Source organism: Crocodylus porosus, unplaced genomic scaffold (genome assembly GCF_001723895.1).
Source record: "Crocodylus porosus isolate Cpor-Errol unplaced genomic scaffold, CroPor_comp1, whole genome shotgun sequence".
NCBI classification, from domain to species: Eukaryota; Metazoa; Chordata; order Crocodylia; family Crocodylidae; genus Crocodylus; species Crocodylus porosus.
In genome coordinates this window covers 65,973,746-65,998,158 of record NW_017728947.1, presented here as the reverse complement: position 1 = coordinate 65,998,158, position 24,413 = coordinate 65,973,746, and the positions used below count along the sequence as shown (strand labels likewise).

General features: G+C 42.5%; 1 long non-coding RNA gene across 1 annotated transcript; it reads left to right on the top strand.

Annotated features, from left to right (window-relative positions):
• The first annotated feature begins 1,219 nt into the window (after positions 1-1,219).
• LOC109320932 lies at positions 1,220-22,211 on the top strand. Its single transcript, XR_002103885.1, has 4 exons — positions 1,220-1,233; positions 11,033-11,036; positions 12,384-12,387; positions 22,032-22,211. It is a non-coding gene; the product is annotated as an uncharacterized LOC109320932 (long non-coding RNA).
• Positions 22,212-24,413: the final 2,202 nt, after the last annotated feature.

Genomic DNA, 24,413 nt, shown 5'->3' with positions numbered 1-24,413 from the left:
CCTCACCAGGTCATCACCCGTGGCCAGCACTAGGTCCAGCCAGGTGTCCCCCCTGGTGGGGCTGTGCACCTCCTGGGTTAGATGGAGGTCCTGCACTCTAAGAACCTACGTGAGGGGTCAGATCTGGCTGACTGCTCTTCCCAGGAGATGTCCGGGAAGTTCAGGTCCCCCATGACTACCACATCCTTATGTGACAACAAAATCTTGTATTGATGCTGCCAATGCAGAAAGAATGAGGGAGAGACTAGCATGTGCAGAACAGCTTCTGAATGGAAAATTCCACAGAATGCCCAGCATGTGCTCTCTGGGTGACCTCAGGGGCTGTCAATCAGCAATGACCTACTTCCCCCACAGGCGCATGCTCAGACTGTGTCAGCTTCTGACTGAGAGCATGCTCAGTCAGAACCTGACATGAGGTAATCAGGCTAGAAATTTCTCTGAAGGAAGCGTTCTGATTGGCCACCAATTCTCAAAGGTTTAGCGAGCCCTTCCCTCTGTGGGAGATCCGCGTAGCTGGAGACAGAGGCTGATCTCTTTCAGGGACTGTCCTCCAGTTAGGCCCTCGGGCCTATCGGTCTCCTCCCTCATCTGGTGTTCTGCATTATTCGTTCTATTACTGTACCGATCTGTTGACTTACCTACCTTCGCTTTGACCTTCGACCACGATTCCGGATCACCCCTTTGGACTCTGGCTACGACCTCGGTTGAACTTACCTGGCTTCAGACCTCGGCAATCACCTCAGCTACCCAACCGTTCTGTGGACCAGTGAACCTCAATGAGTTACAGTTTTGTTTCGTTATTTGTTCCTCCGCTAATAAACTGTTGACCATCCCTGGGACTTATCCGACAGGCAGCTGCCCCTATTCCCGGGCTTCGGCACCAGGAGTAGAAAGCAAGGGCTTGTCGGTGATCCCTGTGGGACAACACGTCCCTCTGTTGTGTGTTGACACTGCTACTGTAACTGAAGAAGCTCCGTACCTGCGCTTTTCCAAGCGTAAGTCAAGAAACCCATTTTGTTAAAAGAACCCCCAGCTTCTGTGTCGCTCAGAACTGTACCACCGCTAATCCCACCTATTCCGTGTCCAATTGCCACCACCCGGCCGCACCACCGTGACCAAGACTGTGAGCGTGGCTCGCCAGCTCTGGCCCCTTGACACCTTAGACTTCACTACCTCAGTGAGCTGACCTAAGAATTCCTGGTCAAGCTCTTCCCCCTGGTTGGGAGGTCTGTAGTAGATCCCCACTGTTAAGTCTCTTTCCCCTCGACTGCCTTGTACTTTTAACTCAAAGCACTTCAGAGTGCCCTTCCTCTGACTCCTTGCTAATTGACGAGGATGTGTATTCCTCCTTGATATAGAGTGCCACGTCCCCAGCTCTCCTTCCTATCCTGTCCCTCCTGTACAGCCTATAGCCCTCGACATTCACCGCCCAGTCATGCGTTGAGTCCCACCACTTTTCAGCGATCCCCACTATGTCGGGGCTGGTGTCAGCTAGCCGGAGGGTGAGTTCCTCCTGCTTGTTTCCCATACTACAAGTGTTTGTGTAGAGGCATTTGAGGCCTCCTGTGGATGTGTGTACTGATCCCCTTGTCCCAGTGTTGCCTTGGCCCCTGTCACTTACCTGTTTATTCGTTTCGCTCATTGGTCTAGGCTGGGCTGTAGTTGTGGGTGTTGCTTGGTCTGGCAGTCTGATGTTTCCTCCGCCCTCAACTTCCCCTTCCCCCGACGAGCCTAGTTTAAAGCCCGCCAGAGGAGGTCTGCCAACCTAGACACCAAGATGAACATGGGCTGGCAGTGTGGGGAGGCAGTCAGGAAGGCCAACCGTACCTTGTCATGCATCCACAGATGTCTCTCGAGCAGGTCCAAAGAGGTGGTCCTCCCCCTCTATGCGGCACTGGTCAGGCCGCAGTTAGAGTACTGCATCCAGTTCTGGGCACCGCACTTCAAGAGGGATGTGGACAGCATGGAGAGGGTCCAGAGGAGGGCCACTCGCATGATCGGGGGCAGCAAGGCTAGGCCCTATGAGGAGAGGCTGAGGGACCTGAACCTGTTCAGCCTCCAAAAGAGAAGGCTGAGGGGGGGATCTAGTGGCCTGTTTATAAACTAGTCAGGGGAGATCAGCAGGCATTGGGGGAGTCTCTGTTCCCCCGAGCACTTCCAGGATTGACCAGGAATAATGGTCACAAGCTGGCAGAGGGTAGATTTAGGCTAGATATCAGGAGGCAGTACTTCATGGTCAGGGCAGCTAGGATCTGGAACCAGCTCCCAAGAGAAGTGGTACAGGCTCCTACTCTCGGGGTGTTTAAGAGGAGGTTAGATGAACACCTTGCTGGGGTCATTTGACTCCAGTACTCTTTTTCCTGCCATGGCAGGGGGTTAGACTAGATGATCTACTAAGGTCCCTTCCGACCCTAGAAACTATGAATTTGGCATCCAGGTTTGGGGTCTGAGACGTGTACTGCCTGCCTGGGGCCTGAATTCAGTATGTTTACAGAGAATCTGCCAAAGCTCATCCATTCTTCAAACCACTACCCCTTCCTGCTTGTCCATGTATGCACCAATGATACTTCTAGGAATGACACTGACTAGATCAGTGATGATTATGGGTACTTATACATGTGCTCCAGGTGGGGGTGGAGGGGAAAGGGAAGGAAAAGGCACTTTAAGTAGAGCAGCTCTCAGGAGCTACTCTAATTAAAATGCCAGCAGCATTTTGTATATTCAATGTTCTGCATTTCAAAATGGTGGCAGGGACACTTTAACTAAACCTTGTTTGATGGACTTTAGTTAAAGCACTCCTGTCACCACTTCGAAATGTGGGATGCTGAATACATGAGACACTGCATCATGCAGGAGTGTTCTGATTTAGAATACTCCTGTAGACTCAATTAATTGAGTCTTCTACACATACTCGGATGTGTTCTGATTAGAATGCATTGGAGAAGTGCCCTATGAGGATTTTGGCAGGTGGATTAAGGAGCTTGAAGCACATGTGGTATTCTCCTCAATCCTTCCTGTGGAAGGCAAGGGTCCAGACAGAGATCATTGTATTCTGGAAATTAAAACATAGCTGAGACAGTGGTGTTGACATGAAGACTTCAGGTTCCTTGGCAATGAGTAGATGTTCTTGGGAGGAGGGCTGCTGTCAAGAGATGCAATCCATCTGATAAGAATGGGGAAGAGCATCTTTGGGTGTTGTCTAGTCAACCTAGTCAGGAGAGCTTTAAACTGGGTTCCATGGAGATTGTGATCAAAATCCTTCAGCAACAGAGCATGAGGTCTAGAGGTGAAGGGCCTTGAGAAAGCAACTCAACTCTGGAAAAGGACCAGATTGCTACAGGACTTCAACACATGGCACAAAAGGGAAGCAAGGAGGTCCAAAATATGAAATATGTCCAATGCACGTATACAAATGTGAGAAGTATGGGGAATAAACAAAATGACCTGGAAGTTGCAACCTGTGAAAAGAACTATGGTATGATAGGCATCACTGAGACATGGTGGGACAGCTCCTATGACTGGAATATGAACATTAAGGGTTATACTGTTTTGGAAGGACAGGTTTAGGAGAAAAGGTGGGGGTGTTGCCTTGTATATGAAAATGCATGCATTTGTTCCCAGGTTGAGGAGAAAGAAGACGGCAAAGCAGAATACATTTGGGTGAAGATGAAAGGTGAAAGATGCAACACCAATATAATATAAAGTGGGGATTTATTGTAGGCAACTTAATCACAAAGAGGAGGTGGATGAGGCACTCATCAAGCAGATGACAAAACTATCCAAAAGTGATGGGATGGGAGACTTCAATTTTCCAGACATTACTGAAAGAACAATGCAGCCAAATATTAAATGTCTAGCCAGTTCCTAGCTTGTATGGAGAACAACTTTCTGTTCCAGAAAGTGGAGTATACAACTATGGGATCATCCATCTTGGATCTGTCCTGATAAAACAGGGAAGAACTGGTGAAGGATGTGAAGGTAATAAGAGAGTGATCACAATATGATAGATTTCCAAAGGTTGGAACAGGGAAACCACAAAGTCATCAAAATTGGGACACTAGATTTTAAAAAAGTTGGATTTCATTCTACTCAAGGAGCTAACAGGCATGGTGTTATGGGAAGACAGATTGAAGGATAAAGGCACCCAGGAGGGCTGGGAGATTCTAACAGGCACAGTATTGGAAGGCCCACAGGATACTGACCTGGCATGGTGGAAGCATAAGAAGAATGGCAAGAGACCAATGTGGCTTCACAAGGAGCTTGTAAAATGCTCCCAAAGAGAAAAGAATTCATACAGACAATGAAAGAATGGGCACATCACCAAGGACATGTACCAGGAAATAGCAAGAATCCACAGGGACAAAATTGGGAAGGAAAAGATAAAGAGGTGAGCTGCACCTAGCAAAGGAGTTTAAGGACAACAAGAAGAGGTTACATAAGTGTGTTGGCTAGAAAAGAAGGATTAAAGAAGCTGTGGGTCCTCTGTGAACAAGCCAAAGGGAATTTCTAACCAGAGATATAAAGAAGGCAGAGACGCTCAACAGCAACCTTGCCTCATTTGTCACAAAAAATTAAGCTGCCAAACACCTCATAGGGTCTATATGGATAAGGAAGGGGGCAAGCTGATGGAGGAGATAACAAAAGAGATGGTCAAAGAGCTTCTGCTGGCACTGAAGGAATTAAAGTAATCAGGGACAGGGGAGCTTCATCCCAGGGCCCTGAAGGAACTAGCAGAGAAGATCTCAGAGCGCTTGACAGTGATCTTGAAGTTGTGGGAGATAGGCCAGGTACCAGAGGATAGTGCCCCTCTTTATAAAAGGCAAGGAGGAGGACCCAGTGAACTACAGACCACTGAGTCTCACCTCAGTAATTGGGATGTTACTGGAGCATATCCCAAAGGAAGGCCTTTTGCAAGCATCTAGAGGAGGAAAGGCTAATCACAAACAAGTAGCATGAAGTTATGAAAAATAACAAATCATGTCAAGCAAACCTGATCTTTGATAAAGTAAAGGGTAGATGAAGGGAATGCTGTGTATATTGTGTATCTGCATTTCACCAAGGCTTTTGACAAGGTCCTACATGCCCCCTCATAAACAAATTGGAGAAATGTGGGCTAGATAAAACTACTACAAAGTAAATAGATAACTGGCTCACTAGCCACAAGCAAAGGGTAATTAATAATGGGGCGATGTCTGAATGGCAGGAAGTTTCAAGTGGAGTCCCACAGGGGTCTGTCCTTAGCCCAGTGTTGTTCAATGTGTTTTATTAATTATTTGGATGCTGACATAGAGAGCGTCTTGAGAAAGTCTGTGAATGACATGAAACTGGAAAGGATTGTGAATGCACTGGAGGATGCAAGGTCAATTCAGAAGGATCTTGACAGATTGGAAAGGAGTACAGTGATACAAGAAAGCTCGTCTATCAAAAGGTATCACCCACAAAAATCCTTGCTTCTTGCATTTTTCCTAAACTATCATGGCTGTAACATCATGCCAATAATAAACAGATATTTCCTTTATGAGCATGTAAATTCAAATATAAATGAGAAATTTTAAGTAGGGTCACTGGCAGATACAGATGTGGGGAAAAAGACGCCAAAAAAACCAGCTCTTTACTTTCAACTTGGCACGCCCCTACACCAAGCGCAGCACATGACTAGAAGAATCACTTCATCTGGCTAGCCCAGTGTTTGTATAGCTCATGTGTTTCAATGGGATTTTTTGGTGCTTTTATCTAATAGCTGATTGAATCATGTTCATGTTAGACAATGTGATTGAATCAACTACTAGATAAAAGTGCCAAAAAGCTCTGTGGACGTGTGCAAGCTATGCAGATGCTGGAGAGCCGGGTCAAACTGATGGGATTCCTCTTCTGCTAAGGTGCCATGCTCTACCCCACCCCCCCTGTGCACCTTTAACTTAATCATGCACTGGGATTTGAGGAATTTTATCTCAGATGCCCAAAATTGCATGTCCTGCCATGGCAAACATCTAAGATTTGACTCTGAGTGATTATTGGTATCAGGGATAAAATTCCTCAGATTCCATAGTGCAGCTGGGGACTGGGGAGTCAACTGCCCGTGCCATGCCCCTTTAAATGGTACATAGACAGCTGGGCTAAGTAAAGACGGTCAAAAAGCCTGAGACTGAATTGACACAGGTTAGTTTAAACTGCATAGATTGAACTAATAAACAAGTGAACAGATATTCATTTTGGTTTGGCATTGCCAGTATTGATCTAATGCTTTGTTAAGCCTGTCTGCCCTATGTTGTGGTCTCCAAGATTAAGTACATCTGAATATCCCAGCAGAATTTCTTGCATTGCCACCACTTTTTCAGGCTCTAGGCTGTGATGATTTAACATGAACTTGTGTTCCAATTTTCCTGAATTCCACTGAAGGTCATCACTTGGCTCTCTAAGACTTTGGCTCTTGGGTGACCTCAGTACTCTTACATCAACGAATCCCTCTGTTCCAGAGTCATCCTGCAGGACGCCACACCTCTCCCAAATATCCCATTCACAGTGCAACCTGTGGTTCTGTTGATGTGTTAGCAACACACACTGGGATTTCATAGCTGTGGCTCTGGCCCATTGCAGTTCTCACCAGGACTAACAATCACTGAATTTAGGGCCAAATAAGCCCCTCACCACTTCAAGGCACTATCTCTTCAGTTTTCTGGTGATAATCATCTAACTTCTTGGAGGCATTATTAGATTCTTTTCTACTATCACTTCAGATGCCCTCCCTTGCTTATCTGTGGTGTACAAGAAAAAACACCTCCAGAATGGAAAATGAAAATCTGCAAAGTTTGTGCAACAGTTTATGATAAACCAGCCCACAGTCAGTGACCTGAAAATTTTTTAGGAAGTCTGTGCCTAACGGGGCATCTTGATTGGCATCCTTTGCTACAAGAAGTTTACGTGGTAGCTGCAGGCCTTGGAGGTTGAGTCTCCCAAAATTGGAAGTGCTTCTCTGTTGGTTGCATTGACAACTAGCCTATGGAGCTGGAATCTCTTTTCTGTCTCTGTTGTGGCTTGCTGCCATATCTGGCTATTTACAATGGATACCTGAGTGCTTGAATCTAGGAGGAACTGGCATGGAACATTTCTTAGCTTTCCCTCCAGGTAGCACCCCAACCGTGGTACACCAACAATCACCACCTCATTCTGTGAGCCTCTATATCTGGTAGCAGTAGATAGGTCCCTCTCCACTGTCCACCTCAGTTTCTCTGGCCTAAATGCCATCTTCTCTCTGGGCATTGGACTTCCCCCTGGAAATTATCACAGCTGCCACAGTGCCAGCATTAATCATTATTTTCTCAATGACACCACAACCACTGGTCCAGGAGGCTCTCCCTTTGCACATCTGTTTTGGGGCTGTATTTCCATACCCTTCTTGAACTGGTTCAGTTCACCTTGGATCTCTCTCAATTTTCCATCCCTGTCTGCATGGCTGATAGCTCTGGGGTTGGGGCCTGTGTCCCTGACTTCTCTTACATGGCATATACATGCACCTTTGTCTCAGTGCCTAGGATATCCAGGGTCTCCAGTATTTTTACCACTTCCATTTCAGTGACTAGCTTCATGGCATCATCCAGGCTATGGGACTTTTCCAAATGAAGCTGAATCTGCTTCTCTCCACTGAAAACATTGCTGATATGCTTGCCCAAGACCAATTTGCTGTGTCTTGGGGCTGGTTTGTGGGAAGGGCTTTACAGGTGTTCATCTTAAGGCAATACCAAATGCTCATACCAGCTCTGCTTAAGTCTTTTTATGATAAAAAAAACACTGCACAGTCCCAATCAGGACCTGAGCCTGGTTTCAAAGCATTTCTGAAGACCCCTGTTAGGTGCTTGTAATCCTGTTTGGCTTCACTGCTGAGCCCACAGTAGACCTCCCTGGCCTTCCCTGTAAGCACTAGGCTCGGGCATTATAGCTTAATGGCCTCATTCCACACATTTAACTTAGCTGCCATTTCAAACTGTTCATGCCAGTCATCCCTTTCTTGTTGCTTCCTACTACAGGTTGCAGGATTGGATTTGGCTGTGAGACCAACGTGGGGTGTGTCTTTTCCTCTCTATCTGGGGGTACCCCCTCCTCCCTGATACTCATCTTCCCTGATCAAATGCCCACAAAATAAACAAATAAAATCTATACGCTCATTCAGAAGTTTGGTCACAGGGCATCAATCCTCATTTGCCTTACTTATCAGATAACCCCCTTCAGAATTCAACTGCTACCACCAATTTGTGCCAACCCTGCATCCCAAGAAACTGGCAAAAGAAGGGGGAGTTCCCACTTTATATAGAACACCATAGGCATTAGAGTAACAAGCCAACAGGCTAAAGGGAGGGAACGGGTAAAAGATAAACATCAATATTGTGGCAACATATACTCGGTACCTTTATTCCCTCCCTCCCCCCACTCCGCACATCTCTGGAGATGTTCCCAAATAAGCCTTTAGTTCCTAGAGTGCTCGAACAGCAGCCTGAAGCTGTCTCTAGGTCTTTACCACAAGGCTTCTTCAATTCCTGTGATGTCAGCAGAGCAGTAGGTCTGGAGCACGTGAATGAATACCCGAATAACTTTCTCGTAAGCATTTTGCACTTTGACATGCCTAATGGGAACCTACTGCTTGCTAGAGAAAGATGACTGCTGCTGGGTGGGTGGTGGGGGAAGGAGAGCAAGAGAGAATGAATATTGCATATCAGATAAAGGCAAGTTAATTGTGCCCATTTTTAAGCCACTTGTCTGTCCTTATACCACATTTGCTGATCTACACAATGTCTCTTAGAAAATCAAATACTTCCTGTTTAATCATTATAAGTCAAGTCTATAATACTAGTTTTGAATGGGTAGCTGCTGGTGGAAAGATTAGGTGGCCAAGGTGTAGGCCATGTGATGTAAAGTAGACCATAATTATCTTAGATTAGATACTCCAAATGTGTGCATTCTGTGGTTTGGTTTTGAAACTATTTTGCCCTTACTGTCCATTTAATTTTCTACTATGCTGAACAGATATGTTAATTTAGCACTCACACTGAATGTAAGGTCATGGTGTCTCACTTTTGTCTATTCTTGATTTGCTTATCACTGTTTCAGAATGCCATCTCTATTTGCTACATGTATCTGACAAATAGTCTTCAGCAAGTCCCTCTGCAAGAATTGTGCTTGTGTTTTTTCTCTTTTTTTCCCCTCAACAGCTGCTCAGTAATTTCACATGACATAATGTAAATGCATTCATGAAGTAAAGTGAGTCCCTCTAAGCTACTGTTGGCTGTGCTCATGGAGATGTTCGCTAGTCTGTTGAACACATTCTGCACTTTATTATCTTTTCTAACAGCCGGAATGCAAACATAAGGCCATGCAGAAGACTTAAGAAGCATTTTGTCTGTCTCTCTCTCTCTTTCTCTCCCACATAATGGTCCTGTTCATTTTAATGGAAGGCATGTGGCTAAATCCACTGCACAGCTTTGAAAATTGCAAGAGATGATTTGCAAAGAATCCATTTATATTCTAACCTGATACATTGCTCCTCCCTGGCCATTAGCGTCAGTAGGCAGTCAGTAAGATAATGAAATAAATGTACAGATGCAGATCTCAGATTTAATTAAAGGAATCGTTTCCATAAAATATCCTGCAAAAGCCTTTGAGTTATGTTCATTTTGTTACATGAGAAACAAAACCAATAATTTAGGACTTTTTGTTTACATAGTTTATAAAATGAAAGGCGAGAGAGAATGCCAGATGGAGCATTTGGCTGGAAGTTCTAACAAAAATGGAAACAGAAGATGGCAATAATCAGGGAAATATTATTACAGCAGTTAAATTTGCAGCACAAGCTTGATTTAAGAATTGTGAGAGTTCACAGGCATTCGAAATTATTAGAATTCTAATTTTGTGTTGAAAGTACAAAGCTTACTTCTTCTCTAAGACTTGGTACACAAGAGGTTAGGACTGTGTGTATGTGCTTGCAAAGTGCTTAAAGAATTTTCAGTATTAAAAGTTATGAGACAAATACAATATAGTGTTATTTTTAGTCACATATATTATTAAGAATATACTTCACACTGGTAAATAGTGTTGTTTACATCAAGTGGGAATGTCTATATGTGAATTAATGTGCTTTAGTTAACGTGCATTAAATCTAGTACCTCCATTGTGAGGTACGATGAAAATGCATGCTAGCCTCTCTTAATGCACATTAACTAAAAAGAACAGTTTTAAAGTGACAGTCAGTGGGCCTTAGTCTATTTTAATGCACATTAACTAAGTACCACTTTTTAAGTGACACTTTAATGTGCATTAAAGCAATACATATAGGCATGGCTAACTACCAATAGTCTCCCATTGTACTACATATTCTACAAATACACTGATAGGGAGAATCATCCCAGAAAGCTTTCCATTTAAGTATGTAAGACACAAAAAACCAGGAGTATGGATTACAAGGGCTTAGTTTCCCAGAGAGAAAATGGGGATGCAGCACTCTGTGCATAACTACAAGCATTGCAATCTATTGTAATCAGGTACATTGTACAACATGAGTTTAACAGCTTAAGCACTAGGGATGGTGGTGGTGAAGAGGGGGAGGGGGGGCTGAAAGCTTTAGATCTACAAAGGTACCAGATACTTAAGGTCTTCCAAAATTATGATTCTCAAAAAACCTGCTTAGTTGATATCTAACCCTGGGGATCTCAAAATCTTTAGTTGCCTTGATATTTGCCAGTAAAGTTCCCTGGCTACTAAAAGATTAACTTCTAGGTAAGTCTACAAGCCCTTTAGCCTTGACAGTGCTGAGAAACTCTGGATATATTTATCTTATATGTCAGCCTCATTAAGTTTCTCCAGCTAGGTGGCATACCTCTGCGCACCCCACCTGGATCGTTTGAGCATATCTAAGTGATTAGGCTGTAAAAAAACCAATTACAAAACCCTCACAAAAAACAGCTGCCAGAGGAGATGGTATTACCCTTGTTCTATCAAATGGGTTGGTAACTGGAATACTAACTTTAAATACAGAAGACCTAAGTTCAGTTCCTTTCTGTACCTGGAGGGGTTAAATGCACTTCTACTTCAACTTCCAAGGCGAGTGTTGTAACCACCAAGTTTTTGTTATTTTTATGGTGATGGTGGGAATTCTCAGTCTCTGTTGTTAAACCTGTTCCATTTTACATGGATACAATTGATAATATTTTTTTAGGTAAGAGAGGAGACAAAAGCATAACCAGAGGCCTACTAGTTAGGGGAGGATGGGTAAGTAGAGTTTCAGTCTCTACTTCAGTCTCTGGCCTAATGACTACTTCAATATTTTACCCAATGACTGTTAAAACGTGGACACAGTCACTGGGGCAGAGGTCTCCTCACAAGGCAAGGCTAAGAGTCCGTTTCTTTCTCTCTCATGCGATCTAAGAAAGAGAGGGTAACAAAATAACACACTTAAACCTGATTTCTACAGTCTCAGGAAACCAATAGTTTAGGGCTAATGAGAAGATAATCTAAGGATAAAGGAGTGTAGGAGAGTAGGTAGGTATTAAAAGATACTGTATTAAAAGCACAATGACAAATTACTGTGATACAGAAAAAGAGAGCATGGTCAGGGACCAGTATGGCTGCACAAGGATAAATGCCTGAGAATCAAAAAGGATTAGAAAGAATGACTCAAGTTTAAGGATGAATCTGCATGCAGAGGCATGTAGGGATAAATCAAAAAGACTAAGGAAGAAAATGAATTGTAGTTAGCAATGGAAATAAAGGGCAGAAAGAAAAGGCTTTAAAAAGAAGTTAGACATATATGGCAAACAAAGGAACATACAGACTCATTATTTAACAAGTAAGGAGAGTATATAATAAATTCAAGAGGGCCATTACAAAAAAAAAAAAAAAAAAAAAAAGATTAATTGTGACCAGGCGTTTAATAAATTGACATGTAACAAGGAAAAATACCAGAATACAAAAAGAACAGGTTAAAGAATATTTAAATAAGTTAGAAGTATTCAAGTTGATGAGGCTTGATGAAATTTACCCTAGAGTACTTTAGAAGCTAGCTGAAGCAATCTATAAACTGTTAATGGTTATCCTTGTGAACTCATGGAAGACGGGGGACCTATCAGAGGACTGTGGAAGGACAAACATAATATCTACTTTTTTAAAAATGGAAGAAAGAGAGGTCTCAGGATTAATAGACAAGCCAACCTAACTTTGACACTCTAAAGGAACTAGCACAAATTATTAGTTGATTTATAAAGACCTGGAGGATCCTAAAAATCGAGGATCCTAAGAAACAAGTTGTACTAAACCATCTCCTCTAACAGGCCTATCTTAACTTTAACAAGGCTTTTGACTGTTGCCTGCATGATACACTTACAGGTCAAGTAGAGAAGTACTGTTTAAGAGGAAATCATGACATGCTGGGTGCGCAGCTGATTGCCAAACCTCACTCATAAAGTAGTTATCAATGGTTCAAACTGGAATGGCATTTTAAGTGAGGTCTGAGATGGGTCTGCCCTGAGCTCTGCACTGCTAAATATTTTCATTAATGAATTGGATAATATGTTATTTAGCACACTTTATAAAATGTGTGGGTGATACCAAGTTGAGAGGGGTTGCAACAAAATCGAAATGAAAACTATCTTGACAAACTGGAGAGATGGTCAGAAACCTACAGGATGCAATTTAGTTATGGTAAGTCCAATGTAATATACTTGGGAAGGGGAAATTCAAAGCACAAATGGAAAATGGGGAATAATTAGCTAGGCAATAGCACAAAAGGATCTGTGTCTTGTTATAGTAGATCCAGTGGCAGATTTATAGTTAGTGGGGCCCTGTGATCCAAGCAGGGTGTGGGGCCCCACCTCCTGCCCCACAGCTTGTCTGCAGGGGAATGATGTGGCACCCCAGCCACGGCAGAGGGGTGGTGGCTGATATTTCTGGCTGGAATGGCTGAAGAAGCCCACGACCTGCTGGGTAGGAGGGAGGGCCACAAACAAAACATAGAAGACTCTTTAGCCGGGGGCCAAGCCCCCCCCCAGCAGTCTCAGCAGTGTTGGTGGCAGGGCTCCCTGGCTGTGGGGGCCCCATGCCACTGCATGGTTTGTTTCATGGTAAATCTGTCACTAAGACCACAAACTGAATCCATGTCAACATATGATACTGTTCTAAAAAAGACTAATAATATTTTCAACTGTTTTAACAGCAGCACAGTAAACACCACACAGGAGGTAATTTTGCTATTTTATTAATCCTTTAGGAGGCCTCAGTAAGAACACTATGTCCAGTTTTCAGAAAGGTAGAAAACTTGGAGAAAAGCAATAATAATCATAAGAGGCTTAGAAAATGTGAGGAACGGTGAAGAATTTAAGGAACTGGGTTTTGTTCAGAGAAGACTAAAGTGGAAACATGATAACCCCTCTGTTAGAGGAGGTCTTAGAGAGGAAAATGATCAGTTGTATGTGCCCACTGAAACTGAGATAATAACTAATAAAATTAATTTGAAGTAAAGATTTAGATTGGATATTAAGAAGGAGCATTCTAACTGTAAGGGTTTTTGAAGAACTGGAAAAGTTCTCTCTTACTGGAGGTTTGCAAAAACAGGTTTGAAAAACATCTATCAGAGATGGTTTAGTTATACTTCCTGCTGCTTCACCGCAGGAGGATGGATCAGATAATCTTTTCAGGTATCTTTGAACACACTACTTTAAAAATTCTATGTGTTTTGAGAATCTTCCTCTTGATTTTTATAGGTTACCAATGCCCAGAGTGGAATACAGAACCCTGTATCAAGCACATAGGCTCCCAGTTAGGTCTTTTAGAATGGGACCAAAATATATGAGATGGGAACAATCTAAAAGTAGCATGCTCAGCAAGCAACTGTTTAGATCTAACTGATAGGAAATATTGGGGATTGTGACTCCAATATTTAGGCCCCCAGCTTAGTCCTAGGAGCAAAGGTTTAGGCACTTGGAGAACTTTAATTCAAAAGATGTAAATGTCTACATCCTCTAGGGACATCTAGAATTAGTTTGCAGCTGACTGGGTTTTTTGAGGGTCAAAAATTTCAACTAATTTTACCCCAAACCTGCTTATGGATCTGGGCTTTTTGAGGATCTAAATCTTCAACTAATTTCAACGCAAACTCTCTTGTGGATCCAGGCTTTAGTCCTTGACAGACTGACTGATTTCAGTGGGAATTAGGTGCCTTTTAAAATCTGTCCTGGAGTAATTACTGAATATCACACACACAAAAATTCTCTTCAACATACCTACCTTGGTACTTCTATGGCCATATTCATTATATGCCTCACAAATTTTACTTATGTTTAGAACTCATGAGGTAAGGGCTGCTAATATGGTCATTTTATAGATAGGACTTGAGATAAAGGGAAGTTAGACAATAACACAAAAAAAAAAATGAGGAAGAACATGAACTGCTTTCTTTGGAGAGAAAGCCCAAAGTTTAAACCAAATGATTATGTAATTTAAGCCTTTAGAACAGGTAATTTAGTAATAGTAACTACTTACTTTTTTCTCACTTAGTATTATATACTTATCAACACATTATTGAAGCACACTGGGAAGGGAGCAGGGAAAAACTTGTACTACTGCTGATAATTCATGGGGAACTGTGGGATATTAATATATAGCGAGATCAATATATAGAGATAGTGTGAGGAGGAATGAAGGCTTTTGTGAGTGCTATTCAAGTTAACAGCTCTGAGGGTGGGAAGGGGACAGATTGTTACGAAGGTCCAAATTTGGGATGTAGGTTTTGACAGATCTAAAATGAAGAATCCAAAAAAACCCAATAGGGGTGTATTAGGGCAGAGGTGCAGTTGCACCCCCCTTTGATTTCTGGTCCACCTAAATGTTTAAAATAAACAGTTAGCAGTGGCAGCAGCCGTTCTATTCAGGAAGCAGAAAGGGAGTCAGTTGACGTCATGGCTCATTATAATCTGCATGATTCCTTCTAAACTTTTCATTCAGAAGATGTTTTGGCTCTGTTAATCAAACAGTGTGTCCTTCTGCAATTCTGGTGTCTGTTGGCTGCTCCTGGAAATGTAGCTCCTATTTCATAACCCTGCAGACTGTTTTTGACTCTAATGGGAAGCTTTAACTCAGGTGTGGAAATAGACTGGAGATGATCCATAAGTTCTTGTAGTAGGTCTTTGTCATGGGCTATAAGGACATCATCATCAGTGAATAGAAGCTCCCTGATAAACACCTTTCTAAGTTTATCTTAGAGTGTAGGGGAAAGAATGCATCTTTGCTTCACTCTGCTTTTCATCATGAAGCTATTTGAAGTGGACCCATCAAACTGAACAGTTGCTTTCATGTTGTCATGGAAGGAAGGTATAAGACTTAACAGTATTGGTGAGCATCCTATTTTTTCTAGAATTGCAAAGGACCTGCTCTGTTGATTGTGTACAATGCTTTGGTTAGATCCATGAAAGCGATGTACAATGGTCAGTTTTCCTCTCTGCACTTTTCTTGAAGTTGCAGCATGGAAAATATCAGGTCTATGGTTGCCGGGTTTTTGGTTGTAGCTGTGTCGGTCAAAGGACATAGGCAGGCATGGTTCTTTCAGTGGATGTGATATCTTTTATTAAACCAACTGAGTAATTGGAAAAAAGTTCTTAGCAAGCTTTCAGATGTAGTCACCCTTCTTCAGGCATAGGGAGTCTCTGCTGTTCTGAGACTCCAAGAAATGAGAGAAACTAAAAGTATGGCAGGGTATCAAGGAGAATGTAAATAGGTAGAAATTAGAAAGACAAAAGGTAAAGCAGAGAGTTAAAGCAGAAAGGGGAGGGGTAAGAGAGCAGGGGGAAAAAGGATAAAGGGAGACATTAGTGATAGAATACAGGGTGGAAGAGAGGTGGTCAGTGAAAAAAAATAGTTGGAGATCAGGAAAAGAGAAATGAGAGAAGCTCAAAGTGTGAGAGGATGTATTGTAAATATAAATAGGTAGAAAGTAGAAACAAAAGGTAAAGCAGGACTTTGCACATGTCCTTGTTGAACCTCATGAGATTCCTTTTGGCTCAATCCTCCAATTTGTCTAGGTCACTCTGAATCCTAACCCTACCTTCCGGTGCATCTACTACTCCCCCCAGCTTGGTATCACCTGCAAACTCACTAACGATGCACTGTATGCCATCTTCCAGGCTGTTGATGAAGACATTGAAAAAAACCAGCCCCAGGACTGACCCCTGGGGCACTCCATTTGATAGTGGCTGCCAACTAGACATAAGGCCATTGATTACTAGTTTGAGCCTGATGTTCTAGCCAGTTTTCTATCCACCTTACAGGCCATTCATCCAGCTTGTATTTCCTTAGCTTGCCTGGAAGAATGTTGTGGGAGACCATATCAAAAGCCTTCCTAGAATCAAGGTATACCACATCCACCAGTCTTCCTGCATCCACAGAACCAGTCACCTCATCATAGAAAGCAATCAGGTTGGTCAGACATGACTTGCCCTTGGTGAATCCATGCTGACTGTTTCTAATCACCACCTTCTCACCTAAGTGCTTAGACAAGGATTCCTTGAGGATCTGCGCCATGATTTTTCCAGGGACTGAGCTGAGGCTGACTGGTTTGTAGTTCCCTGGATCTTCCTTTTTCATAGACTTCATAGACATTAGGGGCTGGAAGGGACCTTGCAAGATCATTGAGGTCCAGCCCCCCTGCCATAGGCAGGAAGTCTGATGGGGTCAAGTGATCCCAGAAAGATAAGCATTCAAACATTTTTTTTTAATGAGTCCAGAGTAGGTGCTTGCACCACCTCTGGGGGGAGTCTGTTCCAGACCCTGGACACTCAGACTATAAAGAAGTTTTTCCTTATGTCTAGGCTAAATTGGCCTTCCAGAAGTTGGTGGCAGTTGCACCTTGTTATCACTTGGAGAGCCCTGGTGAACAACTGTTCTCCAGATCTTGGTGCACACCCCTTATACACTGGTAGGCTGCCACCAAGTACCTCCTGAGCCTCCTCTTCTTCAGAAGAGTCCTGTCCCTCAGCCTCTCCTCATGAGGCTTTTTCTCTTGGCCTTTGATCATGTAAGTCTCTGTCCTTTGGACTCTCTCAAGATTGTTCACATCCCTCCTGAAGTGGCGGGCCTCAAACTGGACATAGTACTACAGCTGTGACCTTGCTAAGACTGAGTAAAGCAGGAGGATGATGCCCCTGTTTTGCTTGATATGCATCAGTGGGTGCAAGCCAGAGTTTGGTTTGCTTTGCTGGCTACAGCATCGCATGGGTGGCTCATATTCATCTTGTGGTCAATCAAGACCCCCAAGTCTCTGTCAGTTGTGGTGCTAGTGAGTATAGCACTGCCGAGTCTAATAAGTATGATGCTGTTTTTTCCTCCCAAGGTGAAGCACCCTGCACTTATATACATTGAATGCCATCAGGTTTTGGTCTGCCCACCTTGCAAGCCTGTCCAGGTCAGCCTGTATCCCCAGCCTGTCCTCCAGTGTGACTGCCTTCCCCCATAGTTTAGTGTCATCCACAAACTTTGCCAGTCTGCATCTGGATGCCCAAATCCAGATCCTTAATGAAGATATTGAAGAGTACTGATCTGAGTACAGTGGACACCACTGGTTGCCTTGTGCCATATTGATTTGCTCCTGTCATCTGATACTCTTTGAATCTGACCCCAGAGCCAGTGCCCCAGCCATTGGATTATGAGATGGTTGGGGCCACAGTTCCCCAGCCTAACCATGAGGACATCATGGGAGCCCAAGTCAAAGTCTTTCTTGAAATCCAGATATATGACATCAACCTTGTCTCCCTTGTTCTGGCAATGTGTCACCTGGTCATAGAAGGAGATGAGGTTGCTCAGGCAAGACCTTCAAATAATGAAGCCATGTTGGCTGGCACTCAGAAGGTTGCCTTCCATTAGCCTGTTGCTGATGGAACCTTTGATTTTTCCCCAGGATCTTTCCAGGGATGGATGTCAGACTGATTGGCTTGTAATTTCCTGAATATTCCTTCCTTCCTTTCCTGAAGATCAAGACCATGTTGGCTCTTTTCCAGTCTTCTGGTACATCTCCCAAGTGCCACGAGTTCTCAAATATCTTTGCTATAGGGTATGCTATGGTGTCCACCAGATCCTTCAAGACTCTTGGGTACATTCCATCCAGGCCCCTAGATATATGGATGTTGAACCTCTTGAGGTGTTCCTTAACTTGACCTATGTCAATTGGGGGCCCATCTCCCACACCTTTGGGCAGGGTGAGCCCCTTGGGCAGGTGGAAGACTGATGCAAAGTAATCATTTAGGAGATTGGCCTTTTCCTGAGCATCAGATGTCGGCTGCCTCATTTGATTTAGCAGAGATCCAATGTTGTTTTGTTCTTTTTCCAACTTGGCACATATCTGAAGAAGGAATTTTTGTTTTCTTGGATTCCCATGGATAGCCTGAGTTCAGTTTCTGCCTTGGCTCTTCTGGTCTGCTCTCTACACTTGTGGGCTAGTGCTGTATAGTCCTCCTTGGTGATGATTCCCATTTTTCATCTGGTGTATGCTTCTCTTTTTTATTTCAGGAGGTCCAAAATTTCCCTGTTGAGCCAAGGGGGTTTCCCAGCCCACTGACTGCCTTTCCTATGGAACAGAATGGACTTTCCTTGTGGTTCAAGGAAACAGCCATTCCTTATGGACTCCTCTTTCTGAGGGGCCATGGTCTCTTAGTCCCTGATTGACCAGTCTCCTGAGTTTGTGGAAGTCACCCTTCACAAAGTTGACAATTTCTGTAATACTGAGAGATTTGCCTACCCTACATTGGACAGAGAAAGTGATCAGTTCATGGTTGCTGTTACCAAGTTTCCCCTCGATCCATCAGATCATCTCCTTTGGCCAGAACCAGATCCACCAGTGCCTCTCCCCTAGTCAGCCCATAGACTTCTTGCATTAGGTAGAGCTCATCAGTACAAGCGAGGAAGCTCCAGCTCTTCCTCTTGATTGGGAGGTCTGTAATAGACTCCTACAACTATATCCCCTTCCCCACGCTTTCCCTATATTTTAAGCCAGAGGGTCTCAAGATGCCCTCCGTGGTTGCTAAACTTGGTTTGAAGGGAAGTGTACTGCTCACTCACATAGAGAGCTACATTCCAAACCCTCTTCCCAACATGGTCTCTCCTGAACAAGGCATAGCCTTCTATACCTATGGACCAGTCCTAGGTGGAGTCTTACCAAGTCTCCATTATTCAGACGAGATCATAATCTTTGTCACTCAGGAGAAGGGCCAGGTCCTTTTGCTTGTTTCCCAACCTCCTGGCATTTGTGTACAGGCAGCTTAGCCTGCCATGGAAAGCCCTGGGCTTCCCTGCATTCTGGGACATGACATTTGCTTGGGCTATCAAAGGTTCCCTTGGGCTACCTAACCTGTTAATATTGTGGTTGACATGCCCTGGGCTAGAACTTATTGACCACTCATCCTGCAGTGATCCTAGTTTAAAGCCCTGTCAAGTAGGTCAGCCATTCTGGCCAAGAAGAGCTTCTTCTCTTTGAGGGTGAGGTGGAGGCCATCTTTTCCCAACAAGCCACTGCCTCTCTCTCTGAATTGTGGATCATGGTCGAAGAAGCCAAACTACTTATGATGGCACCATTGTGGGAGTCTTCTGTTAACCTCTTTGATGCACGAAGATATGGTAGTATGCTTTCTTTCCCACACTTGAGAATTTCCACTGGAATGCCACTTTTCCAGGAGCCTTGCCCCTTGATAATGAATCAATGGTCTTGCTTAACTCTACAGTAGGCTCCACATCTACCTCTAGCATGACCTGTAGAGTTGGTATTTAGTACAGTGATTTGCTGGTGATGTGTTTTTCTTGTAAGTATAGCTCTGAGTAGTGTTCAACCCAATGAAACATCTGCTTTTTTCTATCTGTAATGGCTTCACTGCTACATGACTTGAGGGGGCAACCTTATTGACAGTAGGGCCTAGAGCTTTCTTCAGGCCATTTCACATGACTTTTAGGTTTCCTGTGTCTGAGGATGTCTGTATCTCATCACAGAGCCTAGTCCAGTACTGATTTGCACAGTGTCTGGTTGCTTTTTGTACCTCATCTTTTGCCTGTCAAAATCTTGCTTTGGTGCTGTCAGTTGGCTTCTTATTGTGTTCCAGATAGGCTGTGTTCTTGCTGTTGATGAGAGGTAATATTTGTTCTGCACTTTCCTCAAACAAATCCATATTGGTGTGGAAATAACATTTAGTGAATTCATTGGGTGCATCATCAAGATGCTCAAGAAGGTTAGATTTTGTTTTAGGAATCTGAAAAAGAGATGTACAGTTTATTCTAATGACAGAACTAATTAAACAACATCTTATGATCTTTTTCCTATTTTGCTGTGTTTTTATACATAATATATGAAATAGCAAATGAATGCACATTCCAATAGAGTTTTTTTCTTTTGTTTTGCTTGTAAACTGAATAATATTGCCTTAGGCCACTAGCATATTAGTAAAGCTTTTAGTTTCTTTTTTCTAAAGAAAAGGTGTGTTATGTGCAATGATGCATCACACCATCTGCAACCCCCTTGTCCAAATTCTAGATCCACCCATGAAAAATAGTGTAGCTAACCTAAAATATTGTGACATTCTTTTCTTTAATTGTTCAATAACTCTTTTAATAACTTAAGAATTATGATCCTTTACATATGATGTACATAATAATTAACAGCAAAAGTAATAGCAGCTTAGGTGGAGCATTGTAAACTAGGGGACTAAAAGGAGTATGTCCCCTAATGTAAGGGACATTTAAGAGAAATTTGGCAAATACTCTTTTCCCTGGGGCAGATGGGGTGGAACACTGTGTTAAATGCTTAGGTAGCATTCCCATATTTATATAGAATAAAGTCTTAGACAATTTAAATATAACTACCTTACCAGATGACCTTACAATTTTTTATAAAGCTTCCATATTGTTTTTATGTACAGAAGATGTAGAGAATATCAAATAAATGTAGCTTTGTTTCTCATTTGTTTATTCTTTTCTTGCATTTTTGGTCCTTACTGTGTATTGATCCATGCTGGTCTACAATGTGACCAGTAGTATACTTTCCTCTGTTAAGACACTGAGACAAATACACTTGAAAAATAATATGGGAGTTCACACTACTTCAATTACTCCAGAATTCAGATTAGCAGCCACATGAAAGGGATGCATTTGTTCTTCAGATCACAGAGTTACTAATCCAAATCATGCTTATAATCACATCCCTGCTGGCCAGTACAGTGACTTTAACATCCTGCTTATATGTAAATTATGTAGAACTCAGCTGGGAGGGGGAGTCCAGACTTATTCCCTGCTTCTCTGAACTGCTTATGCAGTTTACATTTAACAGTCATTGAGTAAAAATCAGATACAATCCTGAGAGGAAATGTTCATGTCAAAAAGAGTGTTGCTTACAAATCCTGAATGGGGACTTTGCTATATCTTAGTTTTGGACTTCAGTGCCTGTAATTTACCTAAATCTTGGCTTGGTTACCCAAGCTGTTCTTCAAATTTAGTCCTAGATGACTAAAACATAGGTACAGATTGTCTAACTTTTAGACTATTATTGACCATAGTGGAATCCATACCCCTGCACTAGGTGCATCTAACCTGTCTATGCAGAGCACGGGGAGAGTTAGGTACCTCCAAGGGGGACCCAGAACTGCCTAGCCACTGAGTAAGCCTTAAAGTCTTCACAACTCCATATGTAGCTGCCTAGAGCTAACAACTAGGGAAAGATGAGAGGGGATTTAAATGCTCATTTTGTAGGCGTTCCTCGTGGGGCTATACAGAGGCCATTCAGGATCCACAGTCTCCAATTTCTCCTGAAGGTAGGTGTCTATGCTCCTCCTTCAAAAAACCAAGCAGAATCTCATTGTTTTCTTCTATAATACGGACATTAGAGGATGGGGTGGTACAATGCTCCCCAGCCAACTCTACCAGAATAGTCCGTACAAGGATGATTAGGCACTTTCCTAGGGAGTGAGACACATATACACCCCCTCTTGCACAGAAGAAATTGAATCTGTTTCTCTCATAACAACAAGGAAAATCAAGATCAAGTGAGCTTTTGCCCTTCTGCTCCACGGGAGGTTTCTGTCCTCCCTGAGCTTGCCTTAGGATACCTGCTTTACATTTTTTCAGGTGTACCACCCCAGTCAAACTCCCCACCTGACACTGTCCCCAAAGCAGGTTGTGCCCAGCATGCACCGGGCACTTGGAGCAAGAAATGAGAGCCTCTCGCACTACCAGGAGTAACTAGGAATAATGGCCACAAATTGATTGAGAGTAGGTTCAGGCTAGCCATCAGGAAGCACTACTTCACAGTTGGGGCAGCCAGGATCTGGAACCAATTTCCAAGGGAAGTGGTGCTCGCTCCTACCCTGGGGTTCTTCAAAAGGAGGCTAGATAATCACTTAGCTGGGGTTGTTTGACCACAGCACTCTTTCCTGCCCATGGCAGGGGGTTGGACTCGATGATGTGCTTAGGTCCCTTCCGACCCTACCAACTCTGAAACTATGAACAACAACAACAACAACAACAATAATAATAATTATTATTAACATTATTATTCCTAATAATGTATTATATAGAAGGGATTGGCAGCTGCTTCTTCAGCCATGCTATAAAAGAAAGTAGAAGCTTCCAAAATATTTATAGGGTGATTTGTTAGGTATACTCAGAGAATGCCTACCAAACTGAATCTCCAGAAGTCTTCAGGGATAGGAACACTTGATTTTTTGGACCCTGATCAGGTTTAAATTTGAGCAAGGCACCCAGCTGCTTAGCCCTTTCTGTGCATGTAGCATCAGAATTTAAGTGGCTGAGGAGCTTAAAGGTAACAAACAACAGATCCTATGTAGAGTCACACACAACAGATCTGTGAGTTTTACTTAAATCACACCTTGAGAGCCTATGTTCTTTTTTTGGATCTGGATCCTAGTGAAGAAATATCTCTCTTTAAGGACTGCATGAAATTGCAGGGAGTTTTAATTTATATGCATTTAAACTGGTGGACACATCTCCCCCCTACCATTTTTTTAAAACCAATTTTGCAGATATCTGTATATGAGGATCTCTTAAAAGTATTCCAGCTGTAACAGAGATGTAAAATCCCTATATTTATATATCAACTGGAATGTATCAATTTTAATTAACAAGCAGTGTGTGAAAAGACAATGATCTCTGAGCCTGTATTCTGAAAAATATTTCCATAAAATGTTTGCTAAAAATCAATCTTTAATTTTTTTTAAAAATTGGTCTTTTTTTTATTTTTGAGCTTGAAAGATTCTTGCTTTCCCCCACTTTTATTTCTAACATTTCTCCATGAAGCTCACAACACTATTTTCCCTTTATTTCCTCAATTTTATCTGATTTCTTAGATTTATTTTTACATAGTTCCTTTCACCTTAAGTACTTAGAGATACATATTTACAGCTGCAATCAATTAACCTGTTGCTAGGGAATCCTGACTTACCCAATCAGCAAACAGTGGTCAACTGACAGAGACAACCAGATATAAGAACAGAATGGCTAAAACTCACAGAAATTATTTGGAAAGGTAGACATGGGAGGAGGTAGAATAGAGAGGTAAAAGTTAATGTGTCAAACGGTATGCTCACTGTTTAGTTTCTGTTCTTGATCAGCTGAAAGACATGCAATAGAAACATGCCACTTTAGCACTTTCTAATCAGTGCTAATCAAAATGAAGCATAATAATGAAATCTGAAAATATATTAAAACATGGATTTTTTGTTGTTGCCCAAAAGAGGTAGAACTAGTATGTTGTTAGGTAGGAATACTTAGAAAAACAGCAGGAATTCTATAGCATGCTAATTAATTAAATCCCAGCCAGCTTCAAAGGGTGAATTGTGATTGACTGATTGATAGATAGAATAAGGGAGGCAGGACCAATGGCCTACAATAACAACATATTTCATTTAACGTATTCAGGATTCACTCAGATATATGATGGATAGTAGATACAAAGCAGACCTCAGTATCTGAAGTTCAAAGGCTTTTTTTGGCTTAGGGAGAAAGGCAATTGCAGGTTGCTGCATATTTGTTTCATTTAATTTCTCTGGCAGGCCTACTGGTAGAACAAGAATTACTTCAAAGATAATCCTTACTGTTGGCTTGCACTGTTTTTCAGTTTGGCTAGGATACAAACAGGTTTGAATGTATTGCACAAGACTGAAAATGTTTTACCTCCTAAGTTAGGGGCCTTAGGGAGGGTATTTATACAATAGCTTTCATAAGAAGAAATTTTACTCTACCTCCTACTATTGCATTATTCTTCAAATGCAATAAGAATACCTTTACTAGAGAGGCCATAGATAAAGTTTCTTTCCTTCAAACTTTATGGATATGGATAAATATCATTGTATTAATGGTATAGGCTACAGTGTGTTTGCTTCAGTTAAACCTAA